We start from the raw sequence: 24012 nt of genomic DNA on the forward strand, positions 1-24012 counted from the left end.
TTTTTATTTCACTAAGAGTGTTAAAATACATTTAATTTATTTGATTACATTTTAAACTTACTTAAAGGAAGGAGGATGTTCTCAATCAAACTGTATTTTTTTTCTTTTGTGGTACCTCAGCACTTTTTCTGCGTGAACCGATTTCGATGATTCTTTTTTCAACCGCAAGGTGGTGCTTATCATGTGGTCCCATTTAAATTTAATTGAGATCTAACCAGTACTTTTTGACTTATCTAGAAATAAGGGCATTCACTTGTCTATTTTTTCGTCTACCTACGTTTTATTACTGGTCGATGCAATTGAAGTTGGTTTTTTTTTTTATTTGCGAGCAAACACAATTTTCGATGTCATATATCGCTCAAAAAAAAAAAAAAATAAGAATCTCACGGGCTGCTAAAAATCATCAAAGGAACAAACTTAATGAAAATATTCAAAAGCAGTTTAATGACTAAACAAAACTTTTAACTAGTAAGTTTTCATCTCTAAAGAATGTCAAACCTTACATCATACTCTATAAGCTCTTTTCTCTAGAGCAGTAGGAGTAACTACCAACGTAACAGTTAATACAGAAGAGATGCCTTGTATGAACATGCATAAATTAACAAACGTTTAAAAAATAATTTTTAATATTTTCCTTACACAACCATACAAACATTATGTATAAGAAAAATAGAGTGTGTGCTTAAGACTGCGCGGCAGCAGTGAAACTGCCTTGACAATAGCAATCAATTTATAATTTAATAATAATAATGACAATTATTAAGTATTATTATACTAAACCCAGCGACACAACAGTGACGAGCATCTGACTGTATCTTTCTCGCTCAGGTACACTCGGCGGTCCCGAGTTCACCCGATCGAGCCTTTCACCTCAGAGCGTGACGGATCAGCCTAACTTACTACCTACGAAAAAATGTGTGTGCGGTGCGCCAAAAGAACTTCAAAAGTACAATCGAATATGAAACCTCCGACGGAAAAGGCGGATTTAAATCCATACGCCTAGAAAGAATCCGTTATATTTGAATCGAATTGATGTATGATATTTTTAGAATATATGTAACGCGACAAGATGGTCATTTTTTAACTAACTCACACATATACACACAACATACACAAGACATTTCGGAATGAAACCATACACAAATACGTGCATGCACACACACACAATACAAGAACGCTTTATTCCTTAGCTATTAACGTATCAATTGTATAAAAGACGTATGATCATTCCGTTTTATAAAAAAGTCATAACGTAAAAAAAGTCATAACATAATATATTTCTAGGGCAAAGAACCTACAAGAAACAATGAGGTACTAATTAAAAAAATATATCAAATAAAAAGCCAAATATTTTTTTATATTTTAGTGTGAGACATGTAAATAAATAAAAAAAAACGTTCCCCAGAAAAAGGACTAGAACATCAGATATATTTTAAGGAAAGTACGCACGAACGAATGACACGTGCGTCCGTGTGATGAACATAATATTGTCTGTGCAGTCGTGCGTGAATCGAAAATCTAAGGTTTTCTCGACTGAATATAATCTATCAAAAATGTTTAAAAATATATACAACTAACTTCGATATTTCTCATAGCGTTATATTTGGCACAATTTTTCCCGCACAAGCAAATATTTAGCTCCAAATTGGGAGTAGATGAGAGAATTACCGCAACCTTTTAGAAGATCTCATCTAAGTAATACGACACTTAAATAGTGTTGTGTTCTTATCCAGAACTTCTGGCAAGCGCTAAATATGGTCAAAATAATAATAATAATATAATAATAATAATACTTTATTTCAGACTAAATTTTAAGTTCATATTGGGTTAGTACAACAAAACGTAAAAGTAAAATCAAAAATCAAAAAATTCAAACATTCAAAATACATAAAATTAAAAATTAAGAAAAGAATAAATTTAAAATTAAAAAATAAATTAATTAAAAATTAAAAAATAATTAATAATTATGACTCTCCGGATGTTGCGAACGTTCAAATGTTACTGTAATCGTTTACCGTTATGCGGATCTCAAGATTGTTTGCCACTACTATTATACGAAAAGGATAGCGCGCGTGTCAGCTCCAAGATGCAACTGGAGTGGAGTGGAGTTTTCTTGTTAAAACTCTTCTTTCTAGCAAGAGTCACTGCTTATCCACTGCTTATCCATTTGACGTGTTTTTGAAGTTTACTGCTTATGTTACTTTAGCAGTAAACTCCGAAAACTCCATATATGTCTGGGGAGTATTCATGAGTATAGGAGAATATAAAGGAAGGTGGTAATTTAATAAAAACAAAATAGCAATCAGCTATGATAACAAAGCTTTTCATATCTAAAACCGGAATTTGAAAGCGTCTATCCGATGAATAAGAGAAATTAATCCGCCACAGTGGTCACACTTCGTTGTTTACATTCGGGATATTGGTTTTATGCGTTTTGTATTTACACGGACCGCGGCTGTGAATTAGTTCGTGTGTACCTTTGATATTGATGCATTGGATTCTGATTTTTCGTATGAATTTTTATATTTTTTACTGCGTTAAGTAAACGTACGTGTATATAATATTAATATTTGACCCAGCTAACTTGGTACCACCATTTTTTATGCTATATATTTTTTTTTATAATTTTTACTTTGTTCTGACAATAACGAGTACAAAAAATAATGTTCCTCTTCGGTGCTGCCGTTTGAAAATTATATACATACATGTAATAAATAATAATAAATATCTACACAATACACACACGGTCGTCTGTTCCTAAAGTAAGCAACTTAATGCTTGTGTTATAAGGTAACAGCCGACTGGTATAGCTACATATATTTTTTCCGATAAATAATACATATATAAATACATAAATAAATATTTATATTACACCCAGACCCGGGGTGGGAATCGAACCCACAACCCTCGGAGCAGAAAGCAGGGTCACTACAAACTGCGCCAACAGGCTAGTAATATAACAGTCATATAACAATTTATCTATCTATATTAATTATTTATATAAATATATACATGTTTAACTTAGGTATTATATTATCTTTAATTTTACAATAAAATAGAAAGTGAATAAATATTATATCATTCGATTGAATAATAATTGTCGAGCAAACGCTCGCAAACGAAAAAAAAAAACGACTTCAATTATATCGACAAGTAATACGACGTAGGTAGACGAAATAATAGTTAAGTAAATACGTATTATTAGATATAACTCGAAAAGTAGTTGTTAGATCTCAAATAAATTTTAATGTTACCAAATGACACGCACCACCTTTCGATTAAAATTTTCTTATCGAAATAAATAAAAAACATCAAAATCAGTCCACTTAGTCAAAAGTTCTGAGGTAGCGTATAAAAAATACAATCGAATTGAAAACCTCCTCCTTTTTGGAAGTCGATTAAAAAGTACGATTAGAAAAAAGTCCCAATATGTTGAGCAACTGGGAAATTACATCAAGAAAGGGCGTAAAAAGTTATACATTTGATCACAGAATAATTGATTATGTGGAAAGAGATTGTTCTAGAATCGATTATATTCTGATATAATAAAAAAGGTGTCATTTGTTTGGTAATTTAAATGAAATTTATTAGTTTAATCTTATATTTGATTTAAAAAAAATGATTAAATAAATACAGTACATTTGTTTTACATAACAATCTAAGAACGATAAATACATTATGAACTATTCTGTTACATTACCGTTTCATTTTTCTAAGCCATTTATTATTTTTAACATCTTAGCTTAGTCAAAGGCGCCTAAAGTGTAAGCCTTTATTAAATAAGCCTATATTAAATATATAAGCCTTTATTAAATATCAAGTAAGTCAGATTGTAATAAATATGATTACGGCCATAGCCAAAACAGTTTGACATTTAAATGTCAAAAAAGTTTCTGAAATATATTCACATATTTCGTCCGCAAATACAGCTCGAAAAACGATATACTCAATAAAAATTCGAACCAATTCAAAACGTTAACGATTGAAATGAAAGTCAAACACGATTGATAAATGACGTTTGCGAGCAATGAATCTCATGTTTGATAAACGCATAAGCGCATTCAAACGCTACCCGTTCAACCGCGCTCTTGTCATTTGCATTACAACTGGGTGAATTAAACGAACTTACAAACCTTTACTGTGTACGGTAGTTGATTTCATCGCTAGTAGAGTACGATGATTTTGTGTTGCGGTAAGCACTTTCATATAGAATTTTGAAATACGTAATATGTTGTGTAGTGATTCGTGTTACTAGAATTCATGTGTATAGTTATTTCTTTCTCTTTTTCAAGTGAAAAGCATTAAATTCGAGATTAAAAGAAAGAAATATAGAAATTGTTTTACGGTTATAAGCCATAGCCAGTGTGAGGCAACTTGTAGGTTAACCAATTATACGTTTCATTATAATTATGTTTGCTCGCAAACCAAAAAAAAAAAAAGATTTCAATTACAAGTAGTTATTACATATCGATCAAATTTAAATGGGACCACAGAACAAACATCAGCTTTTGATTCAAATAAGAATCATCAAAATCGGTATAGCCAGTGAAAAGTTATGCGGTATAATACTAACGTAGATCGACAAAGAAATAGTCAAGCAAATACACATTATTAGATATAACTTAAGAAATACTTGTTAGATCTCAATTAAATTTAAATGGGACCATTAAAAAAAATCATCTAAATCGCTCTTCCCAGTTCGGAGGTATCACTCATAAAAAACAGACTAATCGAGAACCTCCTTCTTTTTTGAAAGTCGATTAAAATAAGCAGTAGCCATTAAAAGTAAATGTCAATGCATAGATTTTCTATTTGTTATAGAAATTAAAATAATAATGAATTAAACGTATGTATGTTAATACTAACTTTACGCGACTGGTTATTTCATCTTCATTTAGTCACATAAATACATTTTAACGAACAAAAGATTTTATCATAAAATTAACATAATATTTTGTAAGACAAGCTGTCGGAATTTAACAGTTATTTAAAAACACAATTTTATCAATCCTATATAATACTTGTATCAAATATCCCAATCCGTATAATTGACTGCAGTTTTGGCATTGTTGGAAATGCCATTCCTCACACTCCAATAAGCTGTTACTTGGTCAAAATCCCGAACATTGAACTAACTATTCACATTAAAAACCGCAGCATAATGATTCAAGATAGCACTATATAGAAAATGGCAAAACTTATAACTAAAAACAAATTAAGTGAGTGGCAAAACATCTTTAGTAACGGTAAAGTGAGATAACAATTTGGCAAAATGAGAAACTTTTCCAATAAAATTGTCTTGATAGAAGCAGATTCTATCTTTAAGTATCTGCAATATATTCGTTTTGTATAAAAATTTCCTACAATGCACAAACATCGATGCATAAATCAGACGTCATTTGTCAGTCACATTCAGTAAACTTACGAGAGAAACGTCTGCAGGAAATTGCTGGCAGAGCGATTCAATGCAGTCAGATGAGTAACAATCCATAGCTACGTATAATACTGAAGGAGCGTGTCTGTATGTGAAATCATTTTTCGCTTCCGACGCTGAAACATAGTTTTGATGTTTCTTTATTTAGGGTATCTAATTCAGACTCATTTTAGTATGATTTAAGGGCAAATCAAGTTTAATCAAGTTTCATACGATTTAACTCAAAAATTTCTGTTTTGTTATTTTTTAGCTTGTGTAAAAAAATATTGAAGTCTTCATCATCATCATCATCATGTCTTGAATATAATTGTGTTATTACTCAAGTACATGAACTGCTAAAATACAACAACAAACATTTATGAAGTGCAAAAATATATAAGATTATATCTGCTTATATTGTCAAAAGACAGCTTTTGGACCACATAATTATATCGGACGAATACGATTTATTTTATATTTTTTATTTCTAATTCGCATAATGACCACGTCTTAAATACAAGTTATTAAAGGAAAAATACAAAAAAAAAAATATAGAATTTCAATCAAATACACAAACTCAAAGACCGGAGGTAATCCATTTAGCCGCTTTTGAAACGGACGAAAAAGTAACGATTCGTAAATAAAAATTACGGCATCAATATCGGTAAAGTTGCTTACAATTTATATAAAACATTCAGTAATAAAAATAGCGCGTGATGGACGGAAAGTTCGAGAAGTCGTAAAAAGTCCAGAAGCAATAAAGCCAGTACTTGATACGTTCGATGAATAATAAGGTCTTTCCAATCACGAAGGCGTTGGATTCCAATATATTGGATCGAAATTAATATTGGATATTTCTTTTTTGTATTGAAGCGTCTATGGCGCTGTTTTGCTTCAATTTGCTACGTAATGACGTAGTCAGCTTTTTTTACGCGTTAATTTATTGTGTTCTCTATTTAATCTGTTATTTTGTTACACTTAATCTTTTATTTTATAGAATTAAATTTATAACAAGTGCGATACGATGGAGAGATAATTAAACTTTATTACTTTTTATTGTTTTTTTTTTTTTTGGGAACTCCAAAAAGGTTTAAAAAAAGATATAGAATAAATCTACATATTAATACGTGAAGCAAAAACTTTGTACTCTTTTATACGAAAATTGCGAGGACGGAGGAGTATGAAGGTTTCGCACAGTTATAGTTTATATAGAGAATACCAGAATGCTAATATTTTTTTTTTAATTATGCATAAAAAATATATTAAATTAATAACAAAAAAAAAAATTACACAAACTACCATGTATTTGACACACACACATATATATACTCTTTTATTTATTTTAAGTCTTTAGTCAAATTGACAGTTTAAAAAAAGTTCTTTTTTTAAATCATTTTTTGCTTTTTTGTTATTTAAATTATTAATTATGATCGAATTTCGACCACTGGATAACCACTAGTCACTCAGTCAGGTCAGTCTAGAAACCTATGTCAACTATAAAAACTTTATTTTGATTAAAGGAAAACAATACAACGAATCCGATGGATTTTAGTCACACAATGGAAACGAATGGAAAATGTAACAAAAACTTAACAATAGAATCGTTCAGTTTACAAATATGTTGAACACAGACATGGCTGATTGGCTGAGCCAATTAAAAATCGGCAGCTACGTTTTTTAATCTCATCCGACCTTAACCAATTTCGTGTACGTAGAATTTTACATATATTAAATTCCAAAGTCAACGATTGACGAAAAAAACTAGCTGTGTCGGCGACTTCGTCCGCGTGGAATAACAAAAAGTTATTGTTCAGTTCGCAGAGTTATAAAATAAATAAATTTTCAAAATAAAATTAGCCAAAGTTACTCTTTACTATATCAGCTAGCTACCAGTGAAAGTCCTGTCAAAATCGGTCCAGCCGTTTCAGAGATTAGCGGGAACAAACAGACAGACAGACAAAAATTGTAAAAAATGTTATTTTGGTATGTGTACCGTGTATACGTCCATATGCATTTAGTAAAAAGCGGTTATTTTAATATTACAAACAGACACTTCGATTTTAATTATTTGTATAGATATATGAGAATCACACCTTAAGCAAATATGCTCGGATTATGTACATACCAAATTCGTCAGGTCTTTCAGTCTTTAGCACTGCGGACATATTTAAAACATGATAATTAAGTATATTAATTAAATACAACGACGCGTTGGCGCAACGGTCACAGCACTAGTTTGTGGCTATTGTGCTGACGGTTGCGGGTTCGATCCCCGCACATGACAAACATTTGTATTTGCCGTACAGATGTTTGCCGTGGTCCGGGCGTTTGTGCAGTCCTTGTGGGTTTCCCAACCGTTACTCGGACGTTAAGCCGTCGGCCCCGGTTGTTATCATTTACACCTGATAGCGATCGCTAATCATAGTAGGGAATATATCCGCCAACCCGTATTAGAGCAGCGTGGTGAAGATTAAGACATGACTCTCCCCCTACATGGGAAAAGAGCTCTACGCCTAGCAGTGGGATATAAAAGGCTGAAGTGATAATTAAAAATAGTCAAACTATTAAGATTCAACCATGGCATGAATCACTTTGCGATCGAAAACAAATGACGTCGAAGATCATGTGACGTAATTGACAAATTTGTTTATTTGTTTTCCAACAGTTTGTACCAAAATAAAAGCGAAGAAAATTACTTATCTCGATGTCTTAGTTAAATAAAATCAACATGTTTGTTCAGACACACATAAAATACGTATAAGTCTGTTTCCTTTTGCGGATAAAAGCGATCCTTCACTTTGACTAGAAAACATTCCTGCACTTAAGTCGAAGACTTTTTCAGCATTACCCCTAATAAACAGCCAAGCTATTCCATTAACCCACACTAAGCTAACGGGAAACGTCTGAAATGCTTTATTTGTTCCAATTATGTACGCTCCAGAAAATTTTTCCGCCCTCTTAACAATGTTAATTTATGAGATTTTGATTTTGTTTACAGACAAAAGAGCTTAAGGGTCGAGGTAGCTAACTAGCTAAAACTAAGATAGCTCACCAGCTAAAACTACTAATCTTACATAAAAACACGCAGATCACAACCATTGAGCGAGGATTTGAAACTAGGTTGCTTGATAAGATGTGTGTATGAAAGCAAACCAGAAAGAACCAAACCAGAACCTAGAGATACCAATGAGATGGGCAGACCAGGTCAAAAACTCATCTGCCACTAAGTTATACACGGTCGTAAGAGACGCCATGGACAGAGACCGGTGGAGGCACATCATCCGCTCCAGATGCAACCCTGATGCTGACCACGATCCTCAGACACGAGGGACCGACAAGAGAGAGAGAGATGAAAGCAAATTAGCACAAGAAGGAAGGATAAGTCTGAGCTTAAACCATATGCTTAGGTAACTGTTTAGTTTCAAAAAAAAGATCTACAAGAACTTTTGAAATGATTAGCAGCATTATTTACAACTCAAAAAGTAACAAAGATACGACTTTTTGTTTGATCTTCTTGCAATATAAAAATGGCTTATCGGACCAGACATTTAAGGCTGTCTTTTCAGTTCGTATTTCCAATTATTAATCAGAAACAATTATATGAATAAACCGAGGTAGGGCACAGCAGGTAATTTCCTGCTCATTCAAATTATGGAGCAACTCGACTGCGGTAGTACCTCGACCTTACAGAGGATCACAGTTGAATAATACGGTTTTCAAGCAGTGTTGTGCTCTTGTTGGTGGAGTAAAGTGACCAGAGCTGCTGGGTGGAATTGGGCACAGGGTCGGTAACGCGCTGGCGTTGTTTCTAGTGTTGTAAACGTCTATAAGCTACGGTAATCGCTTTCCACCAAGTAAGCCGTACGCTTATTTGCCGACCTATTTATATATCTAAAATAAAACGCAGATTTCATTCGAAGATAGTACGAAGTATTTAATCATAATTTTCAATTAAGAATACAAAATAATCTATAAAAAAGTAATTAAAAAATCACAATTGCTTGTATTTAAATAAGTCAATATACTATTAATTTTCTTAGCTCTATGTAATTTTAATTTACCAATTTTTCTGGTACATTCTTTGCTAAAATTTTGCTACTATCCGTAGCTTTAAAATTAAAACGGGACGTATTGTCTATCCTATAACCGCCTGGAGCGAGATTTCTCAGGAAATTGCGACCACTGAGAATATTAACCCACAAAATATTCCTTTTCACAATCATCCTTACGACGAAGGACATAAAGGTCGTTATTATAAGAACTCATGAAACTATGTCGCTTACTGTATTTTTGTTGGAATGAGAGCTAATTTAGCTCAGAAAAAAAATGTGCATTTTATTGTGATACAGTAGATGTTGATACTGTACCACGTAAAACTAGGAAAAAAAAAATGTGTATACCATATTTTTAAAATTAGTTTTGCATCCTTATTGAAATATAAATAATTATCTAATATATAAAATTCTCGTGTCGCGGTGTTTGTAGTTAAACTCCTCCGTAACGGCTTGACCGATTTTCATGAAATTTTGTGTGCATATCAGGTAGGTCTGAGAATCGAACAACATCTATTTTTCATACCTCTAAGTTATAAGGGGAGAGGGGAATAAAGGGGTTAATAATGATAAGTTTTGATCCTATAGTTGCGACTTTTGTAATAAATAAATAACAATAAACTTGTTTTATCAATTTTATCAATACAGCTCAATCGGTTAGAGAAGGATGAAAAAACATAAAAAATAAGTGTCCCACGACTAAAGTAAAATTTCTTTAGCAATAACGAAACGTAACTGGTTATGAGAGGAAGAGAGAAAGAAAATGTTTGCTCGCACCTCTCTTGCTGCGTTCGCCTCGTCCGATCACACTTTTCGTAACGCCCTCGTTAATCATTCACCATCTTACTCCCCAAATCTAGCAAGCGTAAAGAAGTTTTACTTCAAAAAACTATAAAATGTTAAAGAACAGATTTGTACAGTAAATTTTAACGTCGAAGATTATTATCGTACCCTACAGAGAGAATTTGCAGCGAGGCCACTTTCAGGAAATTGTGACGTTACGGCATTAATCTTAAACATCGAGTAATTACTGAAATGAATTTACGCGAATACCTTGAATATTACAAGATTTATAATTAATATATATTAAAAAAAAATCTCTCGTTAGTAAACAAGATTGAGGATAGGTTATTTAATTTTTTTTGCAACATTGAGTGAGTGAGTCTTATAATTATAGATAAAAATATATCTGAAGAAATAAATTAATTATGTAAATAAACCGTATGGTGTCGTGAGACACCAGATAGGACACAGGATAGGAATTCAATAGAGCCTTTAGCGTCGAGCACTATTGTTTCTTAGAATAAGTTTTAATATAATTTAACTCTATTAATAAAAAAATTAAAAGTAATTTTTTTTCCATCCATCGGCTTTGGTAAACGTAATTCGTGCGTAAAGAACTTTACTGCAAAAAAAAATACGACAAAACAACCTACAAAAGATGAAATAAATAGAATAACATTTTCTATCCAATTGTATTACACTAACGCTATCAGTTCGCACGCTATTACGTCCAGCATCAGACCAATGACTCAGTATCGTGTCATTAAGGATCCTCGATTAACGGCTACATCGTTAATCAAACGCATTCGAGAGTCGATATGGACGTCATTACGGATAAACGAATATTCCTTTACTATCTTTAACGATATATATAAAACGTCGATATATTTATCTGTACATAAGTTAGCTCAGCAGTTTTAATCACGGTTGGTGGTTTTCAAATATAAATATTATCTTTGAAAAGAATCCTAGTAAATAAATTTTATATTCGAAATTTAAAATTATTTTTTTGCTCATTAAGGTAAGGTGTTATAAAGCTATTGTAAAAAAACAACTATTGTACGATAGTCAGGCGGTGTAATATTAATATAATTATTTTTTAAATTATTGTTCGTATATAAAATATAATTCTCATGTATAATTTCAGCCTATTTATACAAAATAGTTACTAGATATTAAAGCGATTTTCGTTTAAATTTTGTAATCTTTGAGTTTCATTTGTTTTATTTGTTTTTTTTTTTTTTTACGAAAATGGATTTGTAACTTTTTAAGCGATATAAGATGTAATGAAGTGTGCTTCTGTCCGTTCATATTTTATAGGTGTAGAACAAATAAACAAATGTTAATTCATTTGTGAACAAAGTCACGTCTGTATATGTATGTAGTATGAATGTAGTTCATATTCATAGTGTTAGTTGGGATAAATCTACAATTTAATTAATAAATCGATAGTATAGCCAACGATGCTATACAGAAGCTCCGGATAACTCGAGGTATAGTGACGAGTCGAACTTTTATACAGAAATACCAGTAAAATAACGAATATTCTGGAAATATTTTTTCCATTCTATTTGCACGCAAATCCTTTACATTGTAGCTGAATGTCGAAACGACCTATATTCAAACGCATGCTATGCAGACGTTCACATTTTTTTTTATTTCATATTTTTTCCAGTACTGTTTGACTTTGCAAATTTTTAAGTATCATTAACCCACATACACGATTATTGGAGTCCACAAAACAGCGCTTGTAATGATTTTAATGTTTTGAATAGTTTTTTTTTTTTCAGTCTGCTTATGATCGATTGTTCAATTTCGTGTTGGCTGGCTTGAAGCGCTTTATGTGCGCTCTTTGCCTTGTTAGTCATAACAATTACGAATGTTATTTTTGTTGCATATGCATTTCATACCTCTGTTATGCTACTCTTGTTAATATGCATGCATGCATACGTCAGCAAATGCATGTTACATGTGTGTGTATGGGGTATTTTTTCACACATGGGCATTCATAGCGTTAATTTTGTTAAGACTGGCAACATTAAATAAAAATATGATGAAACTTTAAATTTTTTTTTTTTTTTTTTTTTGATGTATGCAAACTCCTCTCCCTTGCTTTATAAAAATATAATTTTACAGAATTTATTATTATCCACGGCGAATGTTGAAATCGTTTTTGAAGTTTATTCTCGAAGTTCATAAATAATTGATGCGTTCTCGTCCCCGACTGAGCGATGAAAACTTAATAAAGCGATGCGAATTATTATTTTAATAATGCCAAAATGCTTTAAAAAGTAAACAAGCATTCAAAGTTCCTCTGAAGTTCGTAAAATACTAAAAATAATTATTTATAACTAGCTGACCTGGCGAACTTCGTATCGCCTAACACAAACTTTATCGTATGGTATTAAAGTTCAAATTGACTTTTAAGTATTATCACAAATCTTTTGTATGGGAGTATAGAAAAGTGTTGTTTTTAGACTTTTTCAGGAAATTTAAATTTTTTTTTTTAGAATTTTTCTCTCCGTAAGAACCATCCTCGTACTTCAAGGAATATTTTAAAAAAAGAATTAGCGAAATCGGTCCAACCGTTCTCGAGTTTTGCGCTTAGCAACACATTCAGCGACTCATTTTTATATTATAGATAATAATATCAACTTAGAAAACTGATATTTATATTATGTTAATATTATAAACCGATATTATAAACCGAGGAGCCTCCCGACGGCTGTTGTCGGGTTCTTGTATATATCTTCAATCGCTCGGATAGCTTTAATATCGCGATGTAGGATACGTAGTATGTTGCGAGATAGATGTCGCTATACTATAATTGAAATCTAATTATGGAATTACGGCTGATCTAATTACTTATTGAGACGCAGCCTATTTAACCGATTACGGCTGTGAACTGGCTTACAAAATGTAGACACGGTCCGGAACTACAATATTTTGTTTATTTTATTAAAATTATAACGCACAAATAAACATACACAATTTAGAACTAATCATTCTATTTATATATGTATTAATAATAATACGTGATAATACGTGAAACAAAAACTTTGTATCCCTAAAACTGCGCGGACGGAGGAGCGCGCACTTATAGTTTATATAGAGGAGTGCAGAATCCTATTTTTTTTAATTATTAAAAAAATAAACTAAATATATAAAATAAAAATTACACACACTACCACGTACTTGACACACACACGCATATATACTCTTTTTAGTCTGTGGTACAATTATGGTCGAATTTCGACCACTGGACGACCGCTAGTTTTTTCTGAATACTTGTTTCTTGTGAATTTCATTTTGGGTTTTACCATAAATCCTCAGCCGTAATCTACGTAATAAATACATGGAAACTTACATACATAATATATACATTAATTAGTTTTTTTTGTAACCAAATTCTATCCTAAGACAAAAAAGAATGATCGAATTTTCTGCACTCGTTTCAGAATTAGATAAATAGATAGATAGATAGATACAAGACATTTAAAATTTAAAAACATTAAAAATAAGTATCGGTACGTACTTATTCATAACATAGAGAACAATCTCAGTACTAGGGTTACATATATCATAGTAGGTAGTCACTAGGAAGTCTGAATAACAATCAAGTATGTATTTCATGTTGCACTATCTGCAGTGACAGTTATCTCTCCGTAGCATAGTAACTTAAGTCAATAACGCCAGATTAAACGTCTGAACTGATATAACATGTTATAGGTCATTTACTAGCTGTAATAAATAAATAAATTAATTAATATTTTTGACCTATACACACACACACACACACACACACAGTCACACAGTCTTCTGTTCCTATGGTAAGCAACTTAACGCTTGTGTTATAGATAACAGCGGTTATAGTTACATATTTTTGAAGTGAAAAGTTCTTTTGGCACACCGCACATTGTAGACATTTTCTCGTAGGTAGTAAGTCAGGCTGATCCGTCACGCTCTGAGGTGAAAAGCTCGATCGGGTGAACTCGGGACCACCGAACGTACCCGAACGAGAAAAACAGATAGCTGCTCTTCGCTACTGACCGGTGAAAGGCTTGATCGGGTGAACTCGGAACTTAATTGCGTTATTGCTTGATTACGATTGCAAAAGAAGTATTCACTTCTGCCACGCGGTCTTAAGCACACACACTTTTTTTTGTTGATTAATGTATAAACGACGATAAATACGAGTATAAATAATACATCTATATATTAAACCCACATTCAGACTGGAATCGAACCTAGAACCAGCAGAAAGCAGGCCCACTACAAACTGCGCCAACGAGCCAAACAAAGTAATAACGCGTTATATTATTTACAGCCCATAACTTTCTAATTTCAAAACCATTAAATCAAATTAATATTAGTATGGATAACATAACCCGTAATGAAAATCGTGGAATGGATTAATGAAATGAGTATTAAAGTCAGACACAAAATCATAATAAATTTATGATTTGTTATAACTATCGTAGCTACGGAGGTTATTAAAATAATATTTAAAATTCATCGGCAATTAATCAATGTCATCATTCAATTTGATTTATTGTTCACGCCCGTTGAGATTCGGATTTTAAGTAAAGATTAATAAAATAAATAATAAAATCAGAACAGGAATATATTCAACATTTATCTAAAAACATAATTTGTAAGAAATAAAATTATCACCACACATCACATCACCGTCAAATCATATTCAACCTTTTTTTTGTATAACTAGGTCGGCAAACAAGCGTACGGCTCATCTGATGATATGCGATTACCGTAGCTTTTAGAAATCTGCAACACCAGAAACATCGCAAGCGCGTTGCCGACCCCATCCCATATCTATCCAGGAGCTCTAATCACCTTACTCACCAACAGGAATACAAAACTGGTTAAAAACAATATTATTAAGCTGTGATCTTCTGTAAGGTCAAGGTGAGCAGGAAATTTCCTGCTGTGTCCTCAGTTAACCTTATGATTTATTTATATAAATATCGACAATGTGATGAGTATTAAAAGGCAATGCTAATGAAACAGCGAAGGACATCTAGTGTGATTTAGAATAGACAAAAAAAGAGTAAAATAAATAATGAATGAAGTCAAAATAAACATTTAAAAAAAGTCACTTTTTTCAACGGTTGTCGGTGAAATTATAATTCTGATTCGAAAAATGAACGTTACAAAAAAAAACATATACAAAGACATCACATATCAACTTTGTCGACAGAAACTGTAAAAAATTCAGACAAATCTAACACAAGCTACAAAAATAGCAACTGTACAATATGAAGCTTCTGTAAGAAATGTTCATTTTACGAAATGACGAGGAAAAGATAAAGGAAATGGTAAAAAAATATTACAAACAATATAAGACACTGAGTGAATTGTATGTCACGTTTTGATGTCACGATAAATTTATTGCTATCTAAATGCCACAATAGATTTCATATAAAATCACCACAGTTGTACAGATTCTTTGTGAATTAAGTAGCTATAATACGATTTTGATCCTATAACTAAAACAAGCAGTCGTTCCATATACCTATCCATTCCACATATATACCTATATATACTAACTAAATGATGATGGATGTATGGATGTTTGTTCCTCTTTCACCCAAAAACTACTGAATGGATTTTACTGAAAAATTGCAATAATATAGCTTATACATTAGAATAACACATAGGCTATAATTTTTAAAGATAGTGTGTGAATTGTACAAAATATAACGACAATATCCAAATAAGTCGAAAAATTTGCCATCTGCGAGCTATGCTGACGTACGCTGCAAAAACTATAGAGTTCACACGTATTTATTATCCAAGAGAAATATTTATCTTAATTAGTCGTACAAAAAAGTCAGCGACAGCATATATCTATCTTTTATGAGTAAGCCATTATCGCAAAAACAGGCAACCATAAATATAATAAAGATTGATAATATATTTCTAATGCACATTTGGTAGTAACGAATTGATTTTTATGTCGCAGAACCAATTTTGATGTATTTTGGTATAAGGATAGATATTGAGAAGATAATAATCTACTCGAAGTACTTACAAATCCTACGCAGACGAAGTCGCGGATACCAGCTAGTATATTTATATGTAGAAGTACGTACGCGACAATATTGTGATGTGTTTTTCCGCTAAGCCTTGATTGAATAGAGTGCCTGGTTATAGCGCAAGTTTCATGTCTCTTCTTTCGTAGTAGACGAGACCTTCAAGATTTGTGAGACGTTTACGAAATCTTATTTTATGATTTTTTGCAGCGATGTTTTTTTGCGCGTTCTTATCTGCAAGATTTACATTTGGATTTGGTGACACCTTGATAATAGCTTTAATTCATTTACTAAAAAACAAACATAATTTTTATTCGTAAAACGACGATACGAAGTACTTTTAAAGCCTACTTGAATAAAGTTTTGATTTTCATCATCATCATTAGCCTTAGTCCGTCTATTGCAGATGATTTAGACAGTGTCAGACAGACACTGTGTCGCCTATGACACTCTTCAAGAAAACGCAGAGTTGCCTAATCTCTGCGCCACCCTCTCGACCTCACTGGCTAGGCCCACAGGAACGACGAGTCGATACGTGTGGAGCCAGTTCGGCTGCAGGAGTCTTTCGTATTTTAGAGCTATGCCACGAATGTTTGACGGAGACCCCATTCCGGGAATCAAAAGAAGTTTTCCTTCTCCAGGACCCTGATTATTTTGAGCCAGGTTTATCCCTCGGTCGCCTTTTACGACCCTCACCGGAAGAAAGGAGGTGGTGCTATTCTACTCGGCCGACACCATACGGAATTTTGATTTTGATAAGTAGATATATACGATTGTACCTACAACACGCAGTTTCACCCGCGTAATTTCCAATCCTGTGAGAACGTCGGGATAAAATGTAGCCTATTTGTTATTTTAGATCTCTAGCTATCTACGTTCCAAGTTTCATTAAAATCGGTCCAGTAGTTTTTGCGTGAAAGAACAACAAACGTACATACATACATCCTCACAACTTTCACATTTATAGTATCAGTTGGATAGTTTAACCTTTAAGTTTATGGGTTGATACAAATACAAACTGTTATAAATCACACGATTCAAATCTCAAAATAGAAACGATATTTGTTAGGTATAATTTAACGCTTGAATTCCGAATCGAGGCACCGAATCCAGGTTTATTTCAAACATAAAATTGACTGCATTGAGGTCAGTTTCAGGTTCTCCGTGCCAAACTGACACCATATGTACATCGATTGAATCCGACGCACGCGTGCATTTCCAACTATTTCTGCCAGTTTAGAACTAGCGGTTTAATTAAACCGAGTTTAGAAACGCAAGAGACAGTCGTTCCTGTCAGGAAATTCTGACTGTAGTTTCATCAGATATATGTTAAAAGCGATCAGAAATCGTCGTTTAATCGTATTTCGTATTTTGTAACTAAATTTGTAAATGTTACTTTCGTAGAGTATTTGGTGTAGCGGGTTTGGACGAATTCGCATTTGATTCTGAATGGAATAAATTGTTATTTTGATGTCATCTAAATACTGCAGTCAAAGTGATCAATATTCACGTAGTGGGTATGTAATAAATAAATAAAAAAATAAAATAAAAACAATACATATTCAATCAAAAATTTGATTTTGAAAATATATTTTTTAATCTATTAAGATTATTTTCTAAATTTGAAATTAAGTTAATGTAATATAAACATACACATATTTAAAAAAAACATTCGATTTTTAATTAATTATTTATATATTATTTTCTACTTTGTATGTCGTAAATGATGCTGACGGAATAACTCTGTATTGTCAAATATATCTCTTTTATCACTTTTTAAAAATAATATTTTATAATCTATCAAGACTATTTTCTAAATTTGAAATTAAGTTAAATGTAATATACACATACACATATTTAAAAAAAACAACATTCGATTTTAAATTAATTATTTATATATTATTTTCTACTTTGTATGTCGTAAATGATGCTGACGGAATAACTATGTATTGTCAAATATTTCTCTTTTATCAGTTTTTAAAAATAAAAAATAAAAAATAAAAAATTTAACATATAAAAGAAAATTAATAATACTGTCATTTGATTACTTTTTTTAAATTAATTTTCATTATTGCTAGCCCAAATCTTTATTAAAAAGTCCAACTTCTTGTCTAGGAGCATTGATTATTTTGTTAATACCGAAACACACTTAAGCCGGCTAATGTCGTCCATTTATCTCCCGCCTGTGATCAGGGCTCTTCGTTATGGGAAAAACGGAATGATATTTCACGAGAGGTCGTTAATAACAATCCAAGAGCTTGTATTGATTGTAGTCCTTGTTCTAGCACTTTTATTAATTTTTAAGTATTTAATCGTATTTTTCGAGAGGAAATCTTGACATACAAATGATTTGTTTAATGTGTGAGTGTTATTAATATTATTTTTTTTTTAAATAAGCTGTGGTATTTTTTTTCTAATTTTTAAAACATAAATAGGTTATTATAGAAGTGAAAGCCAGTCAATGTCACGTTGTAGGTCAAAGGCATATTACAAACGACTTAAAAAAGGAGGTTGTTCTTAATTCGTCTGTATTTATTTATGTCACCTCAAAACTTTTTGCTGGGTTGACCGATTTTCGAGTTCCTTTTTTTAATCAATAGTTGGTGCTCGTCATACACTTCTATTCAAATTTAATCGAGATCTGATAAGAAATTTTTGAGCTAGGTATCTCTAATAATGCGTATTTACTTGAGTATTTTTTTTTTTGTCTACCCACGTGGAATTACTTGTGTGTGTAATTGAAGTTGGGGATTTTTTTTAGTAACGAGCAAACACAATTGTTCTGTCCAGAAGTAAGGTTGAAGGTTAACATAGTACACTACGTACGACAATGAGGACACGCAACGGCTTTACACTCTGAAGCACGGTTCAGAGAACTATAAGAATAAATGTGGGACACACAAAAAAAAAATTAACCAGAAAAAATTTTAGTACTAAAATACTATTATTATATAATATACAAATTTTATTCTCCATCCATCCATCAGCTTTTAGAACTCCACTGCTGGACGTAAGCCTCCCTTAATTTTCGCCTCTCTATCCAGTCTTGTGCTCTCTGAATCCAGCGTATTCCCGCTGTCTTCTTTAGGTTGTGTGCACAACACAAGTAGATGTATGTATTGTAAATATGCACCAAACCGAAATCAAATCAACGATTTATTATGAGTGGAATTCTTAATCTCCTAAAACGTACAGATGAACGTCGAAATTGCTAACTTATCAAAGATTTTAAAATTAAAAGATACTTACATAATTGTGTTTGCTCGCAAACGAAAAAAACCGACTTCAATTACATTGACAACTACTAAAACGTAAATAGACGAAAAAAATTAACAAACGCACTAGTCGTCACTAAGATTTTCAAGGGTTTCCCTCGATTTCTCTGGGATTTCATTATTAGATCCTGGTTTCCTTATCATGGTACACAGTTGGAATATCTCCTTTCCGACAGAAAAAAAAATATATCAAAATCCCTGTGTAAATGTACCACCTCCTTTTTTGAAGTCGCTCTGTGTAAATGTAACTACCTCCTTTTTTTAAATCGCTTCAAAAACGAAAGAAATACCAAATTAAATTTCACGTTATAACGATATCAGAACGCTTTTTATTATACCAATACACGTGGGAAAAAAACAAGAGCTACAATTGTGTCGTCTAGCCGTTGCGACGCCGTTGTTATTATATAATAATTGTGTTTGCTCGCAAACGAAAAAAACACCGACTTCAATTACATCGACAAGTAATACAACGTAGATCGACGGAAAAATAGTCAAGCAACTACGCGTTATCAAAGATTACTCAAAAAGTAGTTATCAGATCTCGATAAAATTTATATGTGACCATATGATAAACATCAGCTTTCGATTAAATTAAAAATTATCAAAATCGGTACACCCAGTAAAAAGTTATTACGGATTTTTGAGAGTTTCCCTCGATTTCTCTGGGATTCCATCATCAGATCCTGGTTTCCTTACCACGGTACTAAACTAGGGATATTCCCTTTCCAACAAAAAAAGAATTATCAAAATCAGTACATCCAGTAGAAAGTTATGCGGTATAATACAACGTAGGTCGACGAAAAATGCGTCAAGTAAAAACGCATTATTAGATATAACTCGAAAAGTAGTTGTTAGATCGCAAATAAATTTAAATGGGACCAATTGGCACACACCACCTTTCGATTAAAACAAAATTTGTCGAAATCGGTCTACCCGGTCAAAAGTTCTGATGTAACATACATAAAAAAAAAAAAAAAAAAAAAAAAAAAAAAAATACAGTCGAATTGAGAACCTCCTCCTTTTTGGAAGTCGGTTAAAAAATTGAATATTAAGACTATTTCCAGACAAAACCTAAATAATTTTCTTAGGTAGATTCAGCGCTAAATTGGATTGTTTGTTTAGACAAACTGTTTATTTATCGGCTGTTAGTGAGATGAACACTATAATACATATTGTTTAAGCGGATTTTATTACGAGGATGTTATTATACCATTTAATTCGCTTAGTGAAATCAATTTCGGTTGTTAAATATTTTTGCCATTAATTCTACACGATTATGATGCACAACATTGAAAAGGGTAATTTTGACGATTGAAAAAAAATATTGTGAATTAATTAAATGTTTTTTTTTTCTTGTTTCAAGAACGTGGCAATCAAATAAACATTGCACCTACAAACTATACTGGGACCACATTCTAAATAACATGACGTAACCGCAGTGGAGCAGCATGTTGGATTAAGCTCAAAAACTTCTCCTACGTGCAGAATAGGCCTATGCCCAACAGTGGGAAGTTACAGGCTAAATTGTAACGTGGCGTAAAGACGAGGCGTTATCCCAGCCATCACCGCAGTGACTATTGCGCTGGCGGTCGTTGGTTCGACATAGCAGACATTTGTATTGGCCATAATTATAGATATTTGTGGTGTTCTACGAATTTGTGTTTGTGTATTGTGTGTCTCCAAATCCCCAATACAGGATAAAATCCCACTGGGGGCCGTTGAGTGCAAAATATTTATTTATTTTTATTCAGACGTATTCTTAATGCTATGTTCCATCACACACGTCCACGCTTACTCGATGTGTTAAGATGTGGCGACATCTATCGCGCGCATTACGTACGACTACAAACTACGTAATTAGAGAAAACTGACGTATGCTACATCGCGCTATCAGAGTTTTCAAAGTCATTAAGTATATATACAAGATCCCGACAACAACCGTTGGGGCGCAGTAGCCCGCCAGACACAACACCCGTCTGGTCGGAGGATCCTCCCTTTGCGACGGCAGACGAGGAACTTCACAACCTATTCCTCATACTTCCAAACTGGCTCTGGTAAGAAACTTTACTGTGATTTTTCCTGCTCATCGCCGAGACCCTACCTGACTCCAGAGTTCCGTCGACAAGCGTTCGACTGCATTCACGGTTTGAGTCACCCCGGTGTAAAGGCAACAACAAGATTGGTTACACAAAAGTACGTGTGGCCTAATATAAAGAAGGATTGCGCTGCGTGGACTCGCACCTGTCTTTCGTGCCAGCGTTCGAAAGTTTCACGACATACTCGATCCCCTGTACATACATTTGTTCCTCCGTCGAACAGATTCAGTCATGTGCACATAGACCTCATCGGACCTTTGCCCGTGTCACAGGACTATAGATACTGTCTTACAGCCCTAGACAGATTTACACGTTGGCCAGAGGTAATACCGCTCCATGATATCAAAGCTGACACAGTGGCGAATGCTTTTGTCACTGGCTGGATATCACGCTTTGGCTGTCCGGAGAGGATCACAACAGATCGTGGTAAGCAGTTCGAGGCATTTTTATTTAAGGAACTGTCACGTATAATAGGTGTAAACCACTTAAAGACCACAGCGTACCACCCAGCTGCAAACGGAATGGTGGAGAGATTTCACCGGCAGCTAAAGGCGGCGATCATGTGCCACGCCAAGGATGATTGGATCGAAGTGCTTCCATTAGTACTCCTAGGAATACGTTCGGCTTGGAAAGAAGACATAAGCTCATCATCAGCCGAGCTCGTCTACGGAGAGACCCTACGTTTACCTGGTGCATTTTTCGATCTCGATAGCTCTCCCGTAGAAGTGACGGACTACACCGATTTTCTTTCCCGGTTGAGACACAACATACGGAAGCTGAAGCCCACGCAAGTAGTTCACCATGGAACAGCACCTGTGTTCATCAGCAAAGACCTAAAATCTGCACCACAGGTTTTCTTACGGCAAGATTTTATTCGAAAACCCCTACAAGCACCGTACGCTGGACCTTGTGTCGTCGTTGAACGTGGAGACAAATTCTTCACTATAGATATTCGAGGGAAACCTACCACCGTCTCAATTGACAGGCTGAAACCAGCATATCTGCTGAGTGACCTAACTCCGTCTAAGGAGGAAGCCCCAAATGTAAAGGAGAGATACCGTAGTAATATCGAGGATCGTCGAACTCGATCAGGAAGACGAGTACGATTCCCAGATTTTTTTCGACCTTAACGGTCTCCGGGGGGGCTGATGTGGCGCGCGAGTAAATACACTACCACCCATCATCAGCGTCGGTTAAAGCACCGTTAGGCGGCCGACGCTGTACTCGGGCGCGCCTCGCGATTCATCGTACGAGATCGGTTTTCCCTCGCCCGGCAGTCTATTACGGATCACCACGCCGGAAGGCTGCGCGCGCGCTCCACTTTAATTTATCCTTGCGAGCGTCCAGGGCGAAACGGTCGTATTGGAGGGGACGCGCGGCTCACATCACGTCGGGGTCACCAGTTTGGAAGTATGAGGAATAGGTTGTGAAGTTCCTCGTCTGCCGTCGCAAAGGGAGGATCCTCCGACCAGACGGGTGTTGTGTCTGGCGGGCTACTGCGCCCCAACGGTTGTTGTCGGGATCTTGTATATATACTTAATGATTTTGAAAACTCTGATAGCGCGATGTAGCATACGTCAGTTTTCTCTAATTACGTAGTTTGTAGTCGTACGTAATGCGCGCGATAGATGTCGCCACATCGAGATCGACAAACTCATACTACTCATATCGATACACAACGAAAAAATCATAATTCTAATAAGTATGTAATACCATTATTTGTAACCAATGTTGAAACATCCTTTATATTGGATCTTATATCAGCTATTACTTTTTTCATGACGTCAAGAACTTCAGAGTTTGATAAAAATTCAACAAGCGTGTGGCCTGATTAAAAACGATCATCAGAATCGAAATTGGATCTGTCAGTGAGTATCTGGGTCAGAGTATTGTATTGTGTAGTGTTTGAAACGACAACTGTGAAACAGTGATAATGCGGTTTCGATTATAGATACAGCGATTTATGAAACAGTAAATCATTTAAACTTATAATAACACAATTTGATTACACCTATTTTCACTATAATTGTCATGTGATTGAGATTTCATAATCACACTGTTATTTGTCTCTGATTTTATTGACTAGCGATATATTTTTAACATAATTTGAATGGAATTTACGTCAAAATTTTATTTCTAGTACTCATATATAGAGTATTGAAACATACTCGTATTGTAAAGCATTTAGTAATAGTAATTATTAATAAATGAAAATGGTTAATACGATTGCGGTTATATTGCCTTAGCTCGACTAATATAATCTTGTACCTATGTAAGGTAATTTGTTGATTTCTCCATAAATCAAGTAAGCATCAGTGATTTAAAAAACAAAACATA

The 24012-nt window shown here is 33.6% G+C and overlaps 1 long non-coding RNA gene across 1 annotated transcript; it reads right to left on the reverse strand.

Moving 5' to 3' along the window:
• LOC123659606 lies at positions 1–23174 on the reverse strand. The gene is made up of 3 exons (XR_006744040.1): positions 23076–23174; positions 14275–14280; positions 1–11 (listed from the first exon to the last, which is right to left on the reverse strand). It is a non-coding gene; the product is annotated as an uncharacterized LOC123659606 (long non-coding RNA).
• Between the last annotated feature and the right edge of the window lie 838 nt (positions 23175–24012).

Source organism: Melitaea cinxia, chromosome 2, assembly GCF_905220565.1.
Source record: "Melitaea cinxia chromosome 2, ilMelCinx1.1, whole genome shotgun sequence".
NCBI classification, from domain to species: domain Eukaryota; kingdom Metazoa; phylum Arthropoda; class Insecta; order Lepidoptera; family Nymphalidae; genus Melitaea; species Melitaea cinxia.